The sequence below is a fragment of the Pseudophryne corroboree genome, chromosome 11 (assembly GCF_028390025.1).
Source record: "Pseudophryne corroboree isolate aPseCor3 chromosome 11, aPseCor3.hap2, whole genome shotgun sequence".
NCBI lineage: Eukaryota > Metazoa > Chordata > Amphibia > Anura > Myobatrachidae > Pseudophryne > Pseudophryne corroboree.
The window spans coordinates 293,341,191-293,358,015 of record NC_086454.1 but is presented as its reverse complement, the minus strand read 5'-3'; positions in this window follow the sequence as shown (position 1 = coordinate 293,358,015).

The window sequence follows — 16,825 nt, the reverse complement described above, 5'->3', positions numbered from 1 at the left end:
TTTTTGTCGGATTCGGGTGTGTTTTGGATTCGGGTGTTTTTTTCCAAAAACACTAAAAAACAGCTTAAATCATAGAATTTGGGGGTCATTTTGATCCCAAAGTATTATTAACCTCAAAAACCATAATTTACACTCATTTTCAGTCTATTCTGAATACCTCACACCTCACAATATTATTTTTAGTCCTAAAATTTGCACCGAGGTCGCTGTGTGAGTAAGATAAGCGACCCTAGTGGCCGACACAAACACCGGGCCCATCTAGGAGTGGCACTGCAGTGTCACGCAGGATGTCCCTTCCAAAAAACCCTCCCCAAACAGCACATGACGCAAAGAAAAAAAGAGGCGCAATGAGGTAGCTGTGTGAGTAAGATTAGCGACCCTAGTGGCCGACACAAACACCGGGCCCATCTAGGAGTGGCACTGCAGTGTCACGCAGGATGGCCCTTCCAAAAAACCCTCCCCAAACAGCACATGACGCAAAGAAAAAAAGAGGCGCAATGAGGTAGCTGACTGTGTGAGTAAGATTAGCGACCCTAGTGGCCGACACAAACACCGGGCCCATCTAGGAGTGGCACTGCAGTGTCACGCAGGATGTCCCTTCCAAAAAACCCTCCCCAAACAGCACATGACGCAAAGAAAAAAAGAGGCGCAATGAGGTAGCTGACTGTGTGAGTAAGATTAGCGACCCTAGTGGCCGACACAAACACCGGGCCCATCTAGGAGTGGCACTGCAGTGTCACGCAGGATGTCCCTTCCAAAAAACCCTCCCCAAACAGCACATGACGCAAAGAAAAAAAGAGGCGCAATGAGGTAGCTGTGTGAGTAAGATTAGCGACCCTAGTGGCCGACACAAACACCGGGCCCATCTAGGAGTGGCACTGCAGTGTCACGCAGGATGTCCCTTCCAAAAAACCCTCCCCAAACAGCACATGATGCAAAGAAAAAAAGAGGCGCAATGAGGTAGCTGACTGTGTGAGTAAGATTAAGACAATTTTATTTTAGGTTTTGGAGTCCTTTTTTTACTGATATTTGGTGTTTTGGTTTTGACATGCTCTGTACTATGCCATTGGGCATCGGCCTTGGCAGACGACGTTGCTGGCATTTCATCGTCTCGGCCATGACTAGTGGCAGCAGCTTCAGCACGAGGTGGAAGTGGATCTTGATCTTTCCCTAATTTTGGAACCTCAACATTTTTGTTCTCCATATTTTAATAGGCACAACTAAAAGGCACCTCAGGTAAACAATGCAGATGGATGGATTGGATACTAGTATACAATTATGGACGGGCTGCCGAGTGCCGACACAGAGGTAGCCACAGCCGTGAACTACCGCACTGTACTGTGTCTGCTGCTAATATATAGACTGGTTGATAAAGAGATAGTATACTCGTAACTAGTATGTATGTATAAAGAAAGAAAAAAAAACCACGGTTAGGTGGTATATACAATTATGGACGGGCTGCCGAGTGCCGACACAGAGGTAGCCACAGCCGTGAACTACCGCACTGTACTGTGTCTGCTGCTAATATATAGACTGGTTGATAAAGAGATAGTATACTCGTAACTAGTATGTATGTATAAAGAAAGAAAAAAAAAACACGGTTAGGTCACTGGTATATACAATTATGGACGGGCTGCCGAGTGCCGACACAGAGGTAGCCACAGCCGTGAACTACCGCACTGTACTGTGTCTGCTGCTAATATATAGACTGGTTGATAAAGAGATAGTATACTCGTAACTAGTATGTATGTATAAAGAAAGAAAAAAAAACCACGGTTAGGTCACTGGTATATACAATTATGGACGGGCTGCGGAGTGCCGACACAGAGGTAGCCACAGCCGTGAACTACCGCACTGTACTGTGTCTGCTGCTAATATATAGACTGGTTGATAAAGAGATAGTATACTCGTAACTAGTATGTATGTATAAAGAAAGAAAAAAAAACCACGGTTAGGTGGTATATACAATTATGGACGGGCTGCCGAGTGCCGACACAGAGGTAGCCACAGCCGTGAACTACCGCACTGTACTGTGTCTGCTGCTAATATATAGACTGGTTGATAAAGAGATAGTATACTCGTAACTAGTATGTATGTATAAAGAAAGAAAAAAAAACCACGGTTAGGTCACTGGTATATACAATTATGGACGGGCTGCCGAGTGCCGACACAGAGGTAGCCACAGCCGTGAACTACCGCACTGTACACTGGTTGATAAAGAGATAGTAGTATACTCGTAACAACTAGTATGACGACGGTATAAAGAATGAAAAAAAAACCACGGTTAGGTGGTATATAATACAATTATGGTTGGACGGACTGCCTGCCGAGTGCCGACACAGAGGTAGCCACAGCCGTGAACTACCGCACTGTACACTGGTTGATAAAGAGATAGTAGTATACTCGTAACAACTAGTATGACGACGGTATAAAGAATGAAAAAAAAACCACGGTTAGGTGGTATATAATACAATTATGGTTGGACGGACTGCCTGCCGAGTGCCGACACAGATGTAGCCACAGCCGTGAACTACCGCACTGTACACTGGTTGATAAAGAGATAGTAGTATACTCGTAACAACTAGTATGACGACGGTATAAAGAACGAAAAAAAAACCACGGTTAGGTGGTATATATTATAATAATAATACAATTATGGATGGACGGACTGCCTGCCGACTGCCGACACAGAGGTAGCCACAGCCGTGAACTACCGCACTGTACACTGGTTGATAAAGAGATAGTAGTATACTCGTAACAACTAGTATGACACTATGACGGTATAAAGAATGAAAAAAAAACCACGGTTAGGTGGTATATATTATAATAATAATACAATTATGGATGGACGGACTGCCTGCCGACTGCCGACACAGAGGTAGCCACAGCCGTGAACTACCGCACTGTACACTGGTTGATAAAGAGATAGTAGTATACTCGTAACAATTAGGATGACACTATGACGGTATAAAGAATGAAAAAAAAACCACGGTTAGGTGGTAGGTATATAATAATAAATAATACAATTCTGGTCGGACGGACTGCCTGCCGTGTGCCGACACAGAGGTAGCCACAGCCGTGAACTACCGCACTGTACACTGGTTGATAAAGAGATAGTAGTATACTCGTAACAATTAGGATGACACTATGACGGTATAAAGAATGAAAAAAAAACCACGGTTAGGTGGTAGGTATATAATAATAAATAATACAATTCTGGTCGGACGGACTGCCTGCCGTGTGCCGACACAGAGGTAGCCACAGCCGTGAACTACCGCACTGTACACTGGTTGATAAAGAGATAGTAGTATACTCGTAACAATTAGGATGACACTATGACGGTATAAAGAATGAAAAAAAAACCACGGTTAGGTGGTAGGTATATAATAATAAATAATACAATTCTGGTCGGACGGACTGCCTGCCGTGTGCCGACACAGAGGTAGCCACAGCCGTGAACTACCGCACTGTACACTGGTTGATAAAGAGATAGTAGTATACTCGTAACAATTAGGATGACACTATGACGGTATAAAGAATGAAAAAAAAACCACGGTTAGGTGGTAGGTATATAATAATAAATAATACAATTCTGGTCGGACGGACTGCCTGCCGTGTGCCGACACAGAGGTAGCCACAGCCGTGAACTACCGCACTGTACACTGGTTGATAAAGAGATAGTAGTATACTCGTAACAATTAGGATGACACTATGACGGTATAAAGAATGAAAAAAAAACCACGGTTAGGTGGTAGGTATATAATAATAAATAATACAATTCTGGTCGGACGGACTGCCTGCCGTGTGCCGACACAGAGGTAGCCACAGCCGTGAACTACCGCACTGTACTGTGTCTGCTGCTAATATAGACTGGTTGATATTTAAAGAGATATTAGTAGTATACAACAATACTATACTGGTGGTCAGGCACTGGTCACCACTCCTGCAGCAAAAGTGTGCACTGTTAATTAATATAATTGTACTCCTGGCTCCTGCTAACAACCTGCAGTGCTCCCCAGTCTCCCCCACAATTAATTATAAGCTTTTAATTTATACATTGATGACTGTGCAGCACACTGGGCTGAGCTGAGTGCACACAGACTGAGTCACACTGTGTGACTGACTGTGCTGTGTATCGTTTTTTTTTTCAGGCAGAGAACGGATATAGCAGAGAGAAGTGAACGGATATATTATATTAAATAAAAGTTAACTAGCAACTGCACTGGTCACTGACTGTGGTAAACTAACTCTGTCTGCGACTCTGCACAATCTCTCTCTATCTAATCTATCTATCTCTATTCTAATGGAGAGGACGCCAGACACGTCCTCTCCCTATCAATCTCAATGCACGAGTGAAAATGGCGGCGACGCGCGGCTCTTTATATAGAATCCGAGTCTCGCGATAGAATCCGAGCCTCGCGAGAATCCGACAGCGTCATGATGACGTTCGGGCGCGCTCGGGTTAACCGAGCAAGGCGGGAAGATCCGAGTCGCTCGGACCCGTGGAAAAAAAAGTGAAGTTCGTGCGGGTTCGGATTCAAAGAAACCGAACCCGCTCATCTCTAATTACTTATCCCCATACGGACCACCCACCTAATTATATGCAAAGTTATATATAGACAGATAATACTTATTCAATTTGGATAGACCCAGGTTATCTAAAACAATAATACGTACTACTTAATATATACAGTCCATATGGAGAAAGGGGTGGAGGGAAGGCAACCAAGAAGGAAGGTTCAGAATCAGAATACTGGATTGAGTTCGACCATCTCATTCAATCCAGATGGATAGACAGTATCTAGTCTATACATCCAGTAAAGTTCTTGTTTGCACAGGTTTTTGTATCGATCCCCACCTCTCTTAGTCACTGTAACATGTTCAATTGCTATCAAACCCAGAGAACTAGGGTCACCACCATGTTTGTCTCTAAAGTGTCTAGAGACACTATGCGTGGGAAATTTGTTTATAATATTTCGACGATGCTCCATAAATCGAACTTTAATACTCCTAGTAGTACGTCCCACGTATTTTTGATTGCAACCACATGTAAGAAGGTAAATTATATAGCTTGTGTCACAGTTCATAAAACTGGCTAATGTATACTTTTCTTCTCTATCAATAGGAATAGTTAGGGTTCTTCTGGGAATATGTTTACATGTGGTGCATCTTGTAGCCCCACAGCGATAAAACCCTTTTGGTCTGGAAGGTAGCCATATATCTTGTGTGGCATCCCCCTGTGTGGTTGTGGGTATTTCTTTTAAATAACTGGGGGCAAGAATGTTTTTAATTGAACGGTTTTTCTTAAAAATAAACTTGGGTTTAGAAGGTATATTTCCCCTAAGTATGGGATCTTGATTTAATATATCAAAGTTCTTACAAATAATTTTCTTAATTTGCATACTGTCCTTATTATATGTGGATATAAAAGCTATATTCTCCTGTTGGACATTAGCTAGGCTAGTGCCAACAGTATTGGTCTCAGCCAATTCTCTTGGTCGAAATAAGGTGTCCCTATCTAAGGCGGCCACTTCTCCCATGGTTCTCCTCAGAGGGGACTCGGGGTAACCTCTCGAGACAAAAGCTTCTAGCATGGATTCTGTCTGTTCGAGATACTTTGTCCTGTCCGTACAGTTCCGTCTTAAGCGCAGGAACTGTCCCCTAGGAATATTTATTTTCCACGGAGGATAATGGGCGCTCCGGTAGTGCAGGTAGGAGTTAGTATTAACCTCCTTGTGGTAATTTGAAGTATGGATGCTACCTTCCCTGGCTTCCAGAGTTATGTCAAGGAAATTAATAGTATGGGGGTGATAGGACTGAGTAAATTTGAGATTAAAGTGATTAGAATTGAGACTAGAAACAAACTGTTGTTCTGAAGTGACATCTCCATCCCAAATGATAAAAAGATCGTCTATATAACGGCCATAGAGGACCAGACTCGCGCCAAAGCCCCCGCCCCACACATGGATGTCTTCGAATACACCCATGTATAGGTTGGCGTAACTCGGCGCAAATCTGGTCCCCATGGCCGTTCCCATCACCTGTAAGTAAAACATGTCAAGGAATAAAAAGTAATTGTGCTGTAAAATAAAAGAAATAGCATCCAACAAAAAACACCTGTGTCTCATCGTGAGATCACCATCTGTCTGTAATCTCTTTGCTATTGCATCACAACCCAGATCATGTGGGATGTTGGTGTACAAACTTTGTACGGCCAGGGTCATAAACGCATATGTCTCTTTCCAAACAAAACCTTGTAATAATTGTAAAAAGTGAGTAGTGTCCTTGATGTGTGATCTCAGGGTAGAGACATGGGGTTGGAGAAAAGAATCAACATAAAGGGACAAATTAGAAGTTAATGAACCAATACCAGAAATAATGGGATGCCCAGGAGGTGAATGGAGTGACTTGTGTATTTTGGGGAGGTGATAGTATATAGGGATAGTGGGGTATTTAATAAACAAAAAATTTAATTCATCCTTAGAGATAACTCTGTCTACCAAGGCCTCATCCAATATATGTTGTAAATCTTTCAAAAAATCAAATGTGGGGGTCTCTTGCTATTTGTCTATAGAACTCCTTGTTGCTCAATTGTCTATTTGCCTCAAGGATGTAGTCCCTCCTATCCTGCACTACCAGACCACCCCCCTTATCAGCCTCCCTGAAGACCAGAGAGGTGTCCTTCGTGAGGTCTCGTAAGGCTTTGCGCTCCCACTTATTGAGATTCGTCTTAGATTTCTTGTTTTTTGACTTCTCTTGTTGGCACAATTTAGTCAAATCTCCAAGTGTGGTTTTGTAAAAACATTCTACCATATTACTTTTGTACGTTAGGGGGTAAAATTCAGACTTCTGTCTGAACACAATCTTATTTATATCAAACACTTTCTTGGGGGATTCGCTCCTCAAGTCAGGATTTTCATCCAATAGTTGTTGTAATATGTTGAGAGCTGGGTCATCTCCCGAGTCCAAGGTGATGGCCAAACCCTCCTCATCATGTCTGTGCAGATTGCGCTGAATGAAATAGTGCTTCCTACACAGGGTACGGACAAAACGATTGAGTTCCACAAACAAATTGAACATATTAGGAGTGCTTGTAGGTGCATAACTCAAACCTTTAGCCAGAAGTATCTTTTCAGTCTCAGTTAATTTTCTTGTGGACAAATTAAAAATGTTAGTGGAATTTTTGTTTCTAGTGGCTAGTCCCACCCTCTTGGCTGTCTCCTTTTCCCCCCCTCTGCACCCTCGGTGCTTCTTGACCTTCTTCTTTTTGGTGTCTGTGTTCCCCAGTTGGTTCTGGGGGATAACCCTCGTCTTTTCTCGTATCTCTGTTTCTCAATGTGTTCGGACTCCCCACTGGATATAGTTTAATTAATACTATTAGAATCAGCAGTGAGGGGATGTCCTTCACTATATTGTGATCTCTCTAAAGATATGGAATAGACTTCTAGTTTAACAGCTATGTGAGTAACCCTTTAGATATGGATTAATAATCCAGTTTTTCCTGATTCCCTTTCTCAAATGATAATGATAGTAGTCATGTGATCGGATTTCACTAAGATTTAGAAACTGAGACTGAAAAGATACTTCTGGCTAAAGGTTTGAGTTATGCACCTACAAGCACTCCTAATATGTTCAATTTGTTTGTGGAACTCAATCGTTTTGTCCGTACCCTGTGTAGGAAGCGCTTTTTCATTCAGCGCAATCTGCACAGACATGATGAGGAGGGTTTGGCCATCACCTTGGACTCGGGAGATGACCCAGCTCTCAACATATTACAACAACTATTGGATGAAAATCCTGACTTGAGGAGCGAATCCCCCAAGAAAGTGTTTGATATAAATAAGAGTGTGTTCAGACGGAAGTCTGAATTTTAACCCCTAATGTACAAAAGTAATATGGTAGAATGTTTTTACAAAACCACACTTGGAGATTTGACTAAATTGTGCCACCAAGAGAAGTCAAAAAACAAGAAATCTAAGACGAATCTCAATAAGTGGGAGCGCAAAGCCTTACGAGACCTCACAAAGGACACCTCTCTGGTCTTCAGGGAGGCTGATAAGGGGGGTGGTCTGGTAGTGCAGGATAGGAGGGACTACATCCTTGAGGCAAATAGACAATTGAGCAACAAGGAGTTCTATAGACAATTAGCAAGAGACTCCACATTTGATTTTTTGAAAGATTTACAACATATATTGGATGAGGCCTTGGTAGAAGGAGTTATCTCTAAGGATGAATTTAATTTTTTGTTTATTAAATACCCCACTATCCCTATATACTATCACCTCCCCAAAATACACAAGTCACTCCATTCACCTCCTCGGCGTCCCATTATTTCTGGTATTGGTTCATTAACTTCTAATTTGTCCCTTTATGTTGATTCTTTTCTCCAACCCCATGTCTCTACCCTGAGATCACACATCAAGGACACTACTCACTTTTTACAATTATTACAAGGTTTTGTTTGGAAAGAGACATATGCGTTTATGACCCTGGCCGTACAAAGTTTGTACACCAACATCCCACATGATCTGGGTTATGATGCAATAGCAAAGAGATTACAGACAGATGGTGATCTCACGGTGAGACACAGGTGTTTTTTGTTGGATGCTATTTCTTTTATTTTACAGCACAATTACTTTTTATTCCTTGACATGTTTTACTTACAGGTGATGGGAAAGGCCATTGGTACCAGATTTGCGCCAAGTTACGCCTACCTATACATGGGTGTATTCGAAGACATCCATGTGTGGGGCGGGGGCTTTGGCGCGAGTCTGGTCCTCTATGGCCGTTATATAGACGATCTTTTTATCATTTGGGATGGAGATGTCACTTCAGAACAACAGTTTGTTTCTAGTCTCAATTCTAATCACTTTAATCTCAAATTTACTCAGTCCTATCACCCCCATACTATTAATTTCCTTGACATAACTCTGGAAGCCAGGGAAGGTAGCATCCATACTTCAAATTACCACAAGGAGGTTAATACTAACTCCTACCTGCACTACCAGAGCGCCCATTATCCTCCGTGGAAAATAAATATTCCTAGGGGACAGTTCCTGCGCTTAAGACGGAACTGTACGGACAGGACAAAGTATCTCGAACAGACAGAATCCATGCTAGAAGCTTTTGTCTCGAGAGGTTACCCCGAGTCCCCTCTGAGGAGAACCATGGGAGAAGTGGCCGCCTTAGATAGGGACACCTTATTTCGACCAAGAGAATTGGCTGAGACCAATACTGTTGGCACTAGCCTAGCTAATGTCCAACAGGAGAATATAGCTTTTATATCCACATATAATAAGGACAGTATGCAAATTAAGAAAATTATTTGTAAGAACTTTGATATATTAAAGCAAGATCCCATACTTAGGGGAAATATACCTTCTAAACCCAAGTTTATTTTTAAGAAAAACCGTTCAATTAAAAACATTCTTGCCCCCAGTTATTTAAAAGAAATACCCACAACCACACAGGGGGATGCCACACAAGATATATGGCTACCTTCCAGACCAAAGGGGTTTTATCGCTGTGGGGCTACAAGATGCACCACATGTAAACATATTCCCAGAAGAACCCTAACTATTCCTATTGATAGAGAAGAAAAGTATACATTAGCCAGTTTTATGAACTGTGACACAAGCTATATAATTTACCTTCTTACATGTGGTTGCAATCAAAAATACGTGGGACGTACTACTAGGAGTATTAAAGTTCGATTTATGGAGCATCGTCGAAATATTATAAATAAATTTCCCACGCATAGTGTCTCTAGACACTTTAGAGACAAACATGGTGGTGACCCTAGTTCTCTGGGTTTGATAGCAATTGAACATGTTACAGTGACTAAGAGAGGTGGGGATCGATACAAAAACCTGTGCAAACAAGAACTTTACTGGATGTATAGACTAGATACTGTCTATCCATCTGGATTGAATGAGATGGTCGAACTCAATCAAGTATTGTGATTCTGAACCTTCCCTCTTGGTTGCCTTCCCTCCACCCCTTTCTCCGTATGGACTGTATATATTAAGTAGTACGTATTATTGTTTTAGATAACCTGGGTCTATCCAAATTGAATAAGTATTATCTGTCTATATATAACTTCGCATATAATTAGTTGGGTGGTCCGTATGGGGATAAGTATCCAACAGTTTATGAGATATACATATGGTCCCTGTGAATATTGGTGATTTGTCTATTAATTGAATGTACCCCTCTTATAAAGTATTACTATCAGACTACCGTATCATTCTACTATATTATATATGTTGACCTATTATACATTATAATCGATAACTATTCGCTTATTGTTATGTCTAAATGATTGGTGGTTTCATGGAGATTAATTTGCTAAATTTACGGCTGTTTTACAGAAAATAGTGAGATCTATTTGATTATACAAGACGTGTTTAAATCTGTTTTTTTGAGATGATAATCAGTTGCCTAGGAGACATCGGATAATGGATGTCACCATGGCAACTTATATTTGCTACAATCGTGGAGTAAATCTCCGAAAATGGGGAGTCAACGTGCCACCTGGATACTGGTGCCATGTTGCTATATCTTTATGTTTCATTATTTCCAGCACTGGGGCCGTTTTGTATCGGTCTGGCGCACGGGTGTAGTGTAGTGACGCGGTAGCGTCACCATGACAACCCCTCAACACGACGGACACAGATGGATGACGCGATGAGAGTAACGCCCCATTCGCGTCACTGACTGTGGAGACGCGGGGAGATGACGTGGCGCCTGGTGACAGGGATCACTTCATCATGGTGCTGCGCCCGGGATGACGCGCAAGCGTCACTATGGTAATTGAGATACACAGGAGTGTATGCTGACGCGGAGGGATGACGCGGTGAGAACGGCGTCCCGTCCACGTCGCCCTCTCTATGTGTTCGGACTCCCCACTGGATATAGTTTAATTAATACTATTAGAATCAGCAGTGAGGGGATGTCCTTCACTATATTGTGATCTCTCTAAATATATGGAATAGACTTCTAGTTTAACAGCTATGTGAGTAACCCTTTAGATATGGATTAATAATCCAGTTTTTCCTGATTCCCTTTTTCAAATGATAATGATAGTGGTCATGTGATCGGATTTCACTAAGATTTAGGTTTTTATTTCTTACATTTTATTAAAAATGTTTTTTATTATAGTGATTTATGTATTTGTTTATACTATGAATTGTTCCAACTCCTATGTCTGTCATTATTTTGGTCACATAATGCAAACAGGTGGTCACAACCAATTACACATGCTAATGAGCAACCATGTTGGTAGAGTATATATACCATTGCTGGCAGGACTGTTAGCACCTTGAAAAAGTTGCATGTATGCAACGAAACGCGTTGGTGGGACCTGCCTGACAGTGTTTTTCCCAGCCTCTGGAAGGATTGAACCTGGACCAAGCCCCCGCTGTGGTTTTCCAACATTTGGACCCTTAAAGAATTTCCTATTATACCATGGAGGATCTACATCTACCACCCTCTGAGGAACAGCCGTTTGCGGATGCAGATTCACCTAATTATCTCAAGGGATGCTGGTGGTAACTATAACTCACGGATAGGACATTGGGCCCTCAAACCCAAGGGGACTTTTATAGGAACAGGTTCCATGCATTACTAACCTCCTGCAAGGATTTACAATACTGGGAAAAACACCATTTCTGATTTAGATCTGATTTCATGTGGCAGTTGCCACTTATGTGCACTTTATTCAATTACTTTTTAATATACTCAAATTATATGTTTTAATAAAATGATAAATGTTTTCATGTGACCAAGTTTGCATTTGTGACCATTAGGCGCTGTACTGCTTTGTTTGCTTATATCGTTTGGGGGTCTGACCAACCCCATTTCTTGTTTAGCTGCTGTGGTGAACCACCCATCTAGCGCCTGGGAATAGCAATACCTTTGGGTATTTCTTTTTCTTTTATCTCACCCCTCAGTCTTGGGTTGTTTCGTTTCACACATGCAGAAATCCCAGTTGATGTACATTACCATGCCAAAGTCCCGGAACATAGCTGCATGTGTGACAGGGGTTTTAGTTGGCAGAGTGAATCCATATGAAAAAAAAACTAGCAAGGTTTCAAAACTTAAGATAGAGCAATTGCAGAATACAGAATCTCTAACAAGTACCAACACTTGCAAGTTAAATATTACATGGATTATACAATTACATTCATTTTTCTTTTCACTCATGATTCATAACACACAAAGTGAAATCACAAAACAAATATTGTAGCTACTTGAATACTCAGTGTTTAATTCTGTTGATTGAAAATAAAAGACTTCTTAATTTGGAGCTCTACTGCCAATTATAACCACTTAATTTACAATGATTATAATTTAAGGAGAAGTTCAAATTAAGTATTTAAATTGCAGCGTATGCTGATGCGTCATGTTGACAGATCATAAAATCTTGAACATAATCTGGGCAATCATGTCATTTAAATCATATATTTATTGACTGAATTATTCACGAGAATATATTTATTTCATGAAGGGATCATATAGTCCTAAAAGGTTCCAAATCTTTATGTCTTGTGTTTATATTTACACATCTATTTATGGTTACAGTATATACCCTTTCTCTAGGACTGATCATTAACAAAGAAGGTCAGACAACTGAATGACCCCAGTAACGGTGACCCAGCTATCTCTGCCGGCATGTACTGGCACACGTGCAGCCCAAAGGCACATTTGGCTTGCCTGGTCTGTACCCGGAAGCTACGTGGTAGTGGTAGCTGGAATGGATTCTTATCGATTTGGTCAATTTAACAAAAATATAAATTTTTGCGATCCGACTCTACACAATATTATCTCCTTACAACCGCATTAAACATTGTGACGAAATGTCCCGTAAGTAACATATAGCAGTAAGTGAAAGAAAATATGTGTGTACATAATGGGTGTGATATGGCATACTGCCGTTTGGGATGCCCGCAGTCAGAAAACCGACACCGGCATCCCATGCTCAACATCCCGACAGGGGTTGGGTAAGTATGCTTAACCTCCCTCCTACCCCTCTTTTCCTGCAGCCTAACCCTAACTCCCCCTCTTCCCCACACACACAGCCTAACTCTACCCTCCTTGCTGGTGCCTAAACCTAACCGCCCTTCCAGCAGACTAACCCTTCCCCAGCCCCGCAACCTAACCTTATCACTCAGCCGGGGCGCCTAGCCCTAAATTTCTCTCCCAGCAGCCTAACCCTCCCTTTCCAGCAGCCTAACCCTAAGTCCCCCCCCCCCCACTAAACGGCGGGATTCCGGTATCAGGATATCGAGCACCGGCATCCTGGATAACACCTAGGACAGACAGCCTACATATCAGTGCCAACATAAATATACATTTAAATTCACGTTGTGTCTGTAAAAAAGAAGATTACCACACTAGGCTATTAGTGCCCTTGGCTGGAGGAGTGGGAGATATTTCCGGTTTCTCTGTTGCTAGCTACAGGCAGTAGATTGTTTCTATCATGATAGGGAACATAGCTGTGGGTGGGTGTTGGCAACTCAATGGTGGACCCAAAGATAACCCTAAACACTGGCAGTGACAGCAGCTATCACTGGGTAGGAGTGAAGTCTCTGGCTTCCTCTGCAACTTGCTGCGTTGCTAGTGGCAGGAGTATGTTGCTAGGTTGTGGACATACAGTAAGTAGGTGGGCTTCAGACACTGGAGGGACCTGAACAACTGCCTACTGACTAAAGCAGCGAGTGCTGGTCAAGGTGGGAAGCAGAAGTACGTGGACCATGGACTGTGGAATCTCAGCACCAGCTACTGTAAATGATTATAATAGGCTCATACTGGAAGATTTGCAGAGATAGAGATAAAGGATCAGCATCTACACAGTCTCACACTAGATCCTAAGGGTTATGTGCACGGCAGAGATAATTGTGTGTAACCCCATTAATCAGTGCCGGCCCTGAGAAAACAAGATGGGTCTGGGGTGTAACAGTCCACCTGAGGAGAGGTAGAGATATTTACAGCACAAAAAACGTGGGGGCTGGATGTAATAAAGTCTGAGTTGGCCGGAGGTGCGGGATCCCGGCCGAACTTGAGGATTTTTTTTAAAGTGGCAATCATTTACAAGGCATGGTATTGCCTTGTACATGATTACCGCTTTAAAAAAAGTCCATGTTCGGCCAGGAACCCGCACCTCCGGCCAACTCAGACTTCATTACATCTGTTCCCTTTTGTTAAAAGAACTTGCTTTCACTAGTTATGTACCAGGATTTTTGGGGGGTTTGTGTTTTGGATCTGGATCTCCTTCGTGTTTTGGATCCGGATTGGTTTAGCCAAAACCACCTTTGCGGGTTTTGGTTTTGAATCTGTATTTTTAATTTTTTTTTTATCAAAACAGCTAAAATAACAGAATTTGGGGGGATTTTTGTTCCTACAGTATTATTAACCTCAATAACATTCATTTCCACTCGTTTCCAGACTATTCTGAACACCTCACAGCTCACAATATTGGGCCTAATTCAGACAATTCACACAGCGGCCGATCAGGTCTGAACGGTGCATGCGCAGGAGCTGCGCTGGCCGGGAGCTACTCCTGAAGTACAAAAGCATCGCCGCTGTGCAATGCTTTTGTACTTGTGCGGCGGGGTAGGGCCTGACATGCGGGGCAGACTAGCCCTGTGCTGGGCGTTCCCCCCGCATGTCAGGGAAGCTGATAGTAGATGTGCTAAATTTAGCACAGCTACGATCAGGTCTGAATTATGCCCATTATTTTTATCTAGTTTAGGCCAAAACGTTGCACCGAGGTAGCTGGACGTAGCAACAGCAGCCCTTGGATGTATATACTGGGAGGACATAAAGAATGTATTTAAAAAAAGACGCATTAGTTAAGGCACAAGATTTCAGTTCACAAAAAGATGATTAAGGCAAAGAAGAATAAAAAAAGACAATATTTTAGATTTAATTTATTTTATTTTCAATTTATTTCAATTTTATTTATTTAATTTAGAATCAAGTTCTTCATTTCCTGAAAGATATCTTCGATATGCAGAAAGTTAACTATATGAGTGTGGAGAGTTTATTTATATTCATTTAATTTAAATGTATCTAATTTATAATTATTATTAACAATATTAATTTGAATTAATTACAATGTGGTGATAAGAAGAGTTATGAAAATAGGACAATAAGTTATAATAAGAATATGAGCTACAGAAACCACACATGAAATGTATTCTGGGAGGATACAGCACAAAATATAAAAATAAAGATGTCTTTTATTTTGGGTGGACTGACAGAACACCCCTAGATGGACGGAGCAGCTGCAGTCCCTGGATGTATACTGGGATGAGACAGTACAAAATATTAATTTAAATCAAAATATATATATTATTTTTTATATCACACACTGCGGTTACAGTGTCGCACAAATGAGTCAAAAATATGTAGAAGTATTTTTTAAATCACACACTGGCAGTTACAGTGTCGTACAAATGAATCAGAAATATATATAATAATTACACACTGCGGTTGACTACACTGAGAGCGTTGCACAATGCATTTATGTGTAGTAAATATATAATATACTGCGGTCTGACCAGCAGTGTCACAGTACTTATGAAAATAAAATAAAAATTGTATAGTACACTGGAGTACAGCACAAACTAAAAAAAATAGATATATTTTTTATAATTATAATTTTAGGCTTTTTTATTTTAGCTTTTATTATTTGAATTTTACACTGGGGCGGAGGCCCTAGATGGAATGGACAGATCACCCCTTTCAGATACAGCAGACAGAGCACCCCTTTCAAATTCATAATAGAAATATATTTTTGCCTTTGGATCACACACAGATATATAGCAATAGTGTATGGCAGCCGCAGTACTAGTCGTTACTGAGTGACGCACCAATAGAACTATATTTTTTGCTTTGGATCACACACAGATTTATAGCAGTAGTGTACGGCAGTACTGGTAGTTGTCACTGAGTGACACACCAATAGAAATATATTTGTTGCTTTGGATCACACACAGAGGATATGTAGCAGTAGTGTACGGCAGTACTGGTAGTAGTCACTGAGTGATGCACCAATAGAAATATATTTTTTGCTCTGGATAACACACAGAGGATATATAGCAGTAGTGTACGGCAGCCGCAGCACTAATAGTCAGAGTGACGCACCAACAGAAATATATTTTTGGCTTTGGATCACACACAGATATATAGCAGTAGTGTACGGCAGTACTGGTAGCCGTCACCGAGTGATGCACCAATAAAAATATATTTTTTGCTTTGGATCACACACAGAGGATATATACAGTAGCAGCTGCTGTACTAGTAGTCAGAGTGACGCACCAATACAAATATATTTTTTGCTTTGGATTACACACAGGATATATAGCAGTAGTGTACGGCAGTACACAGCCCCTTATAGACAGAGAACACCTGATTCTATACATACACAGCCACAGTATGCTACTTTGCAGAGCCCTAACACAGTGACAGCACACCCAACTCAATTCTCCTGCAAAACAACCCCTCTGCTCTCTCTTGCCCCCCTCTGCTCTCTCCTGCCCCGCTTTGCGCTCTCCCTAACAGCACACAGCACAGAAGGAACACGTCCTTACTGTGCACTCTCCAAGTCCGGAGTGAAGATGGTGGCGGTCACTGGGATTACAGTGTATATAGAATAGAGATGAGCGCCTGAAATTTTTCGGGTTTTGTGTTTTGGTTTTGGGTTCGGTTCCGCGGCCGTGCTTTGGGTTCGAACGCGTTTTGGCAAAACCTCACCGAATTTTTTTTGTCGGATTCGGGTGTGTTTTGGATTCGGGTGTTTTTTTCCAAAAACACTAAAAAA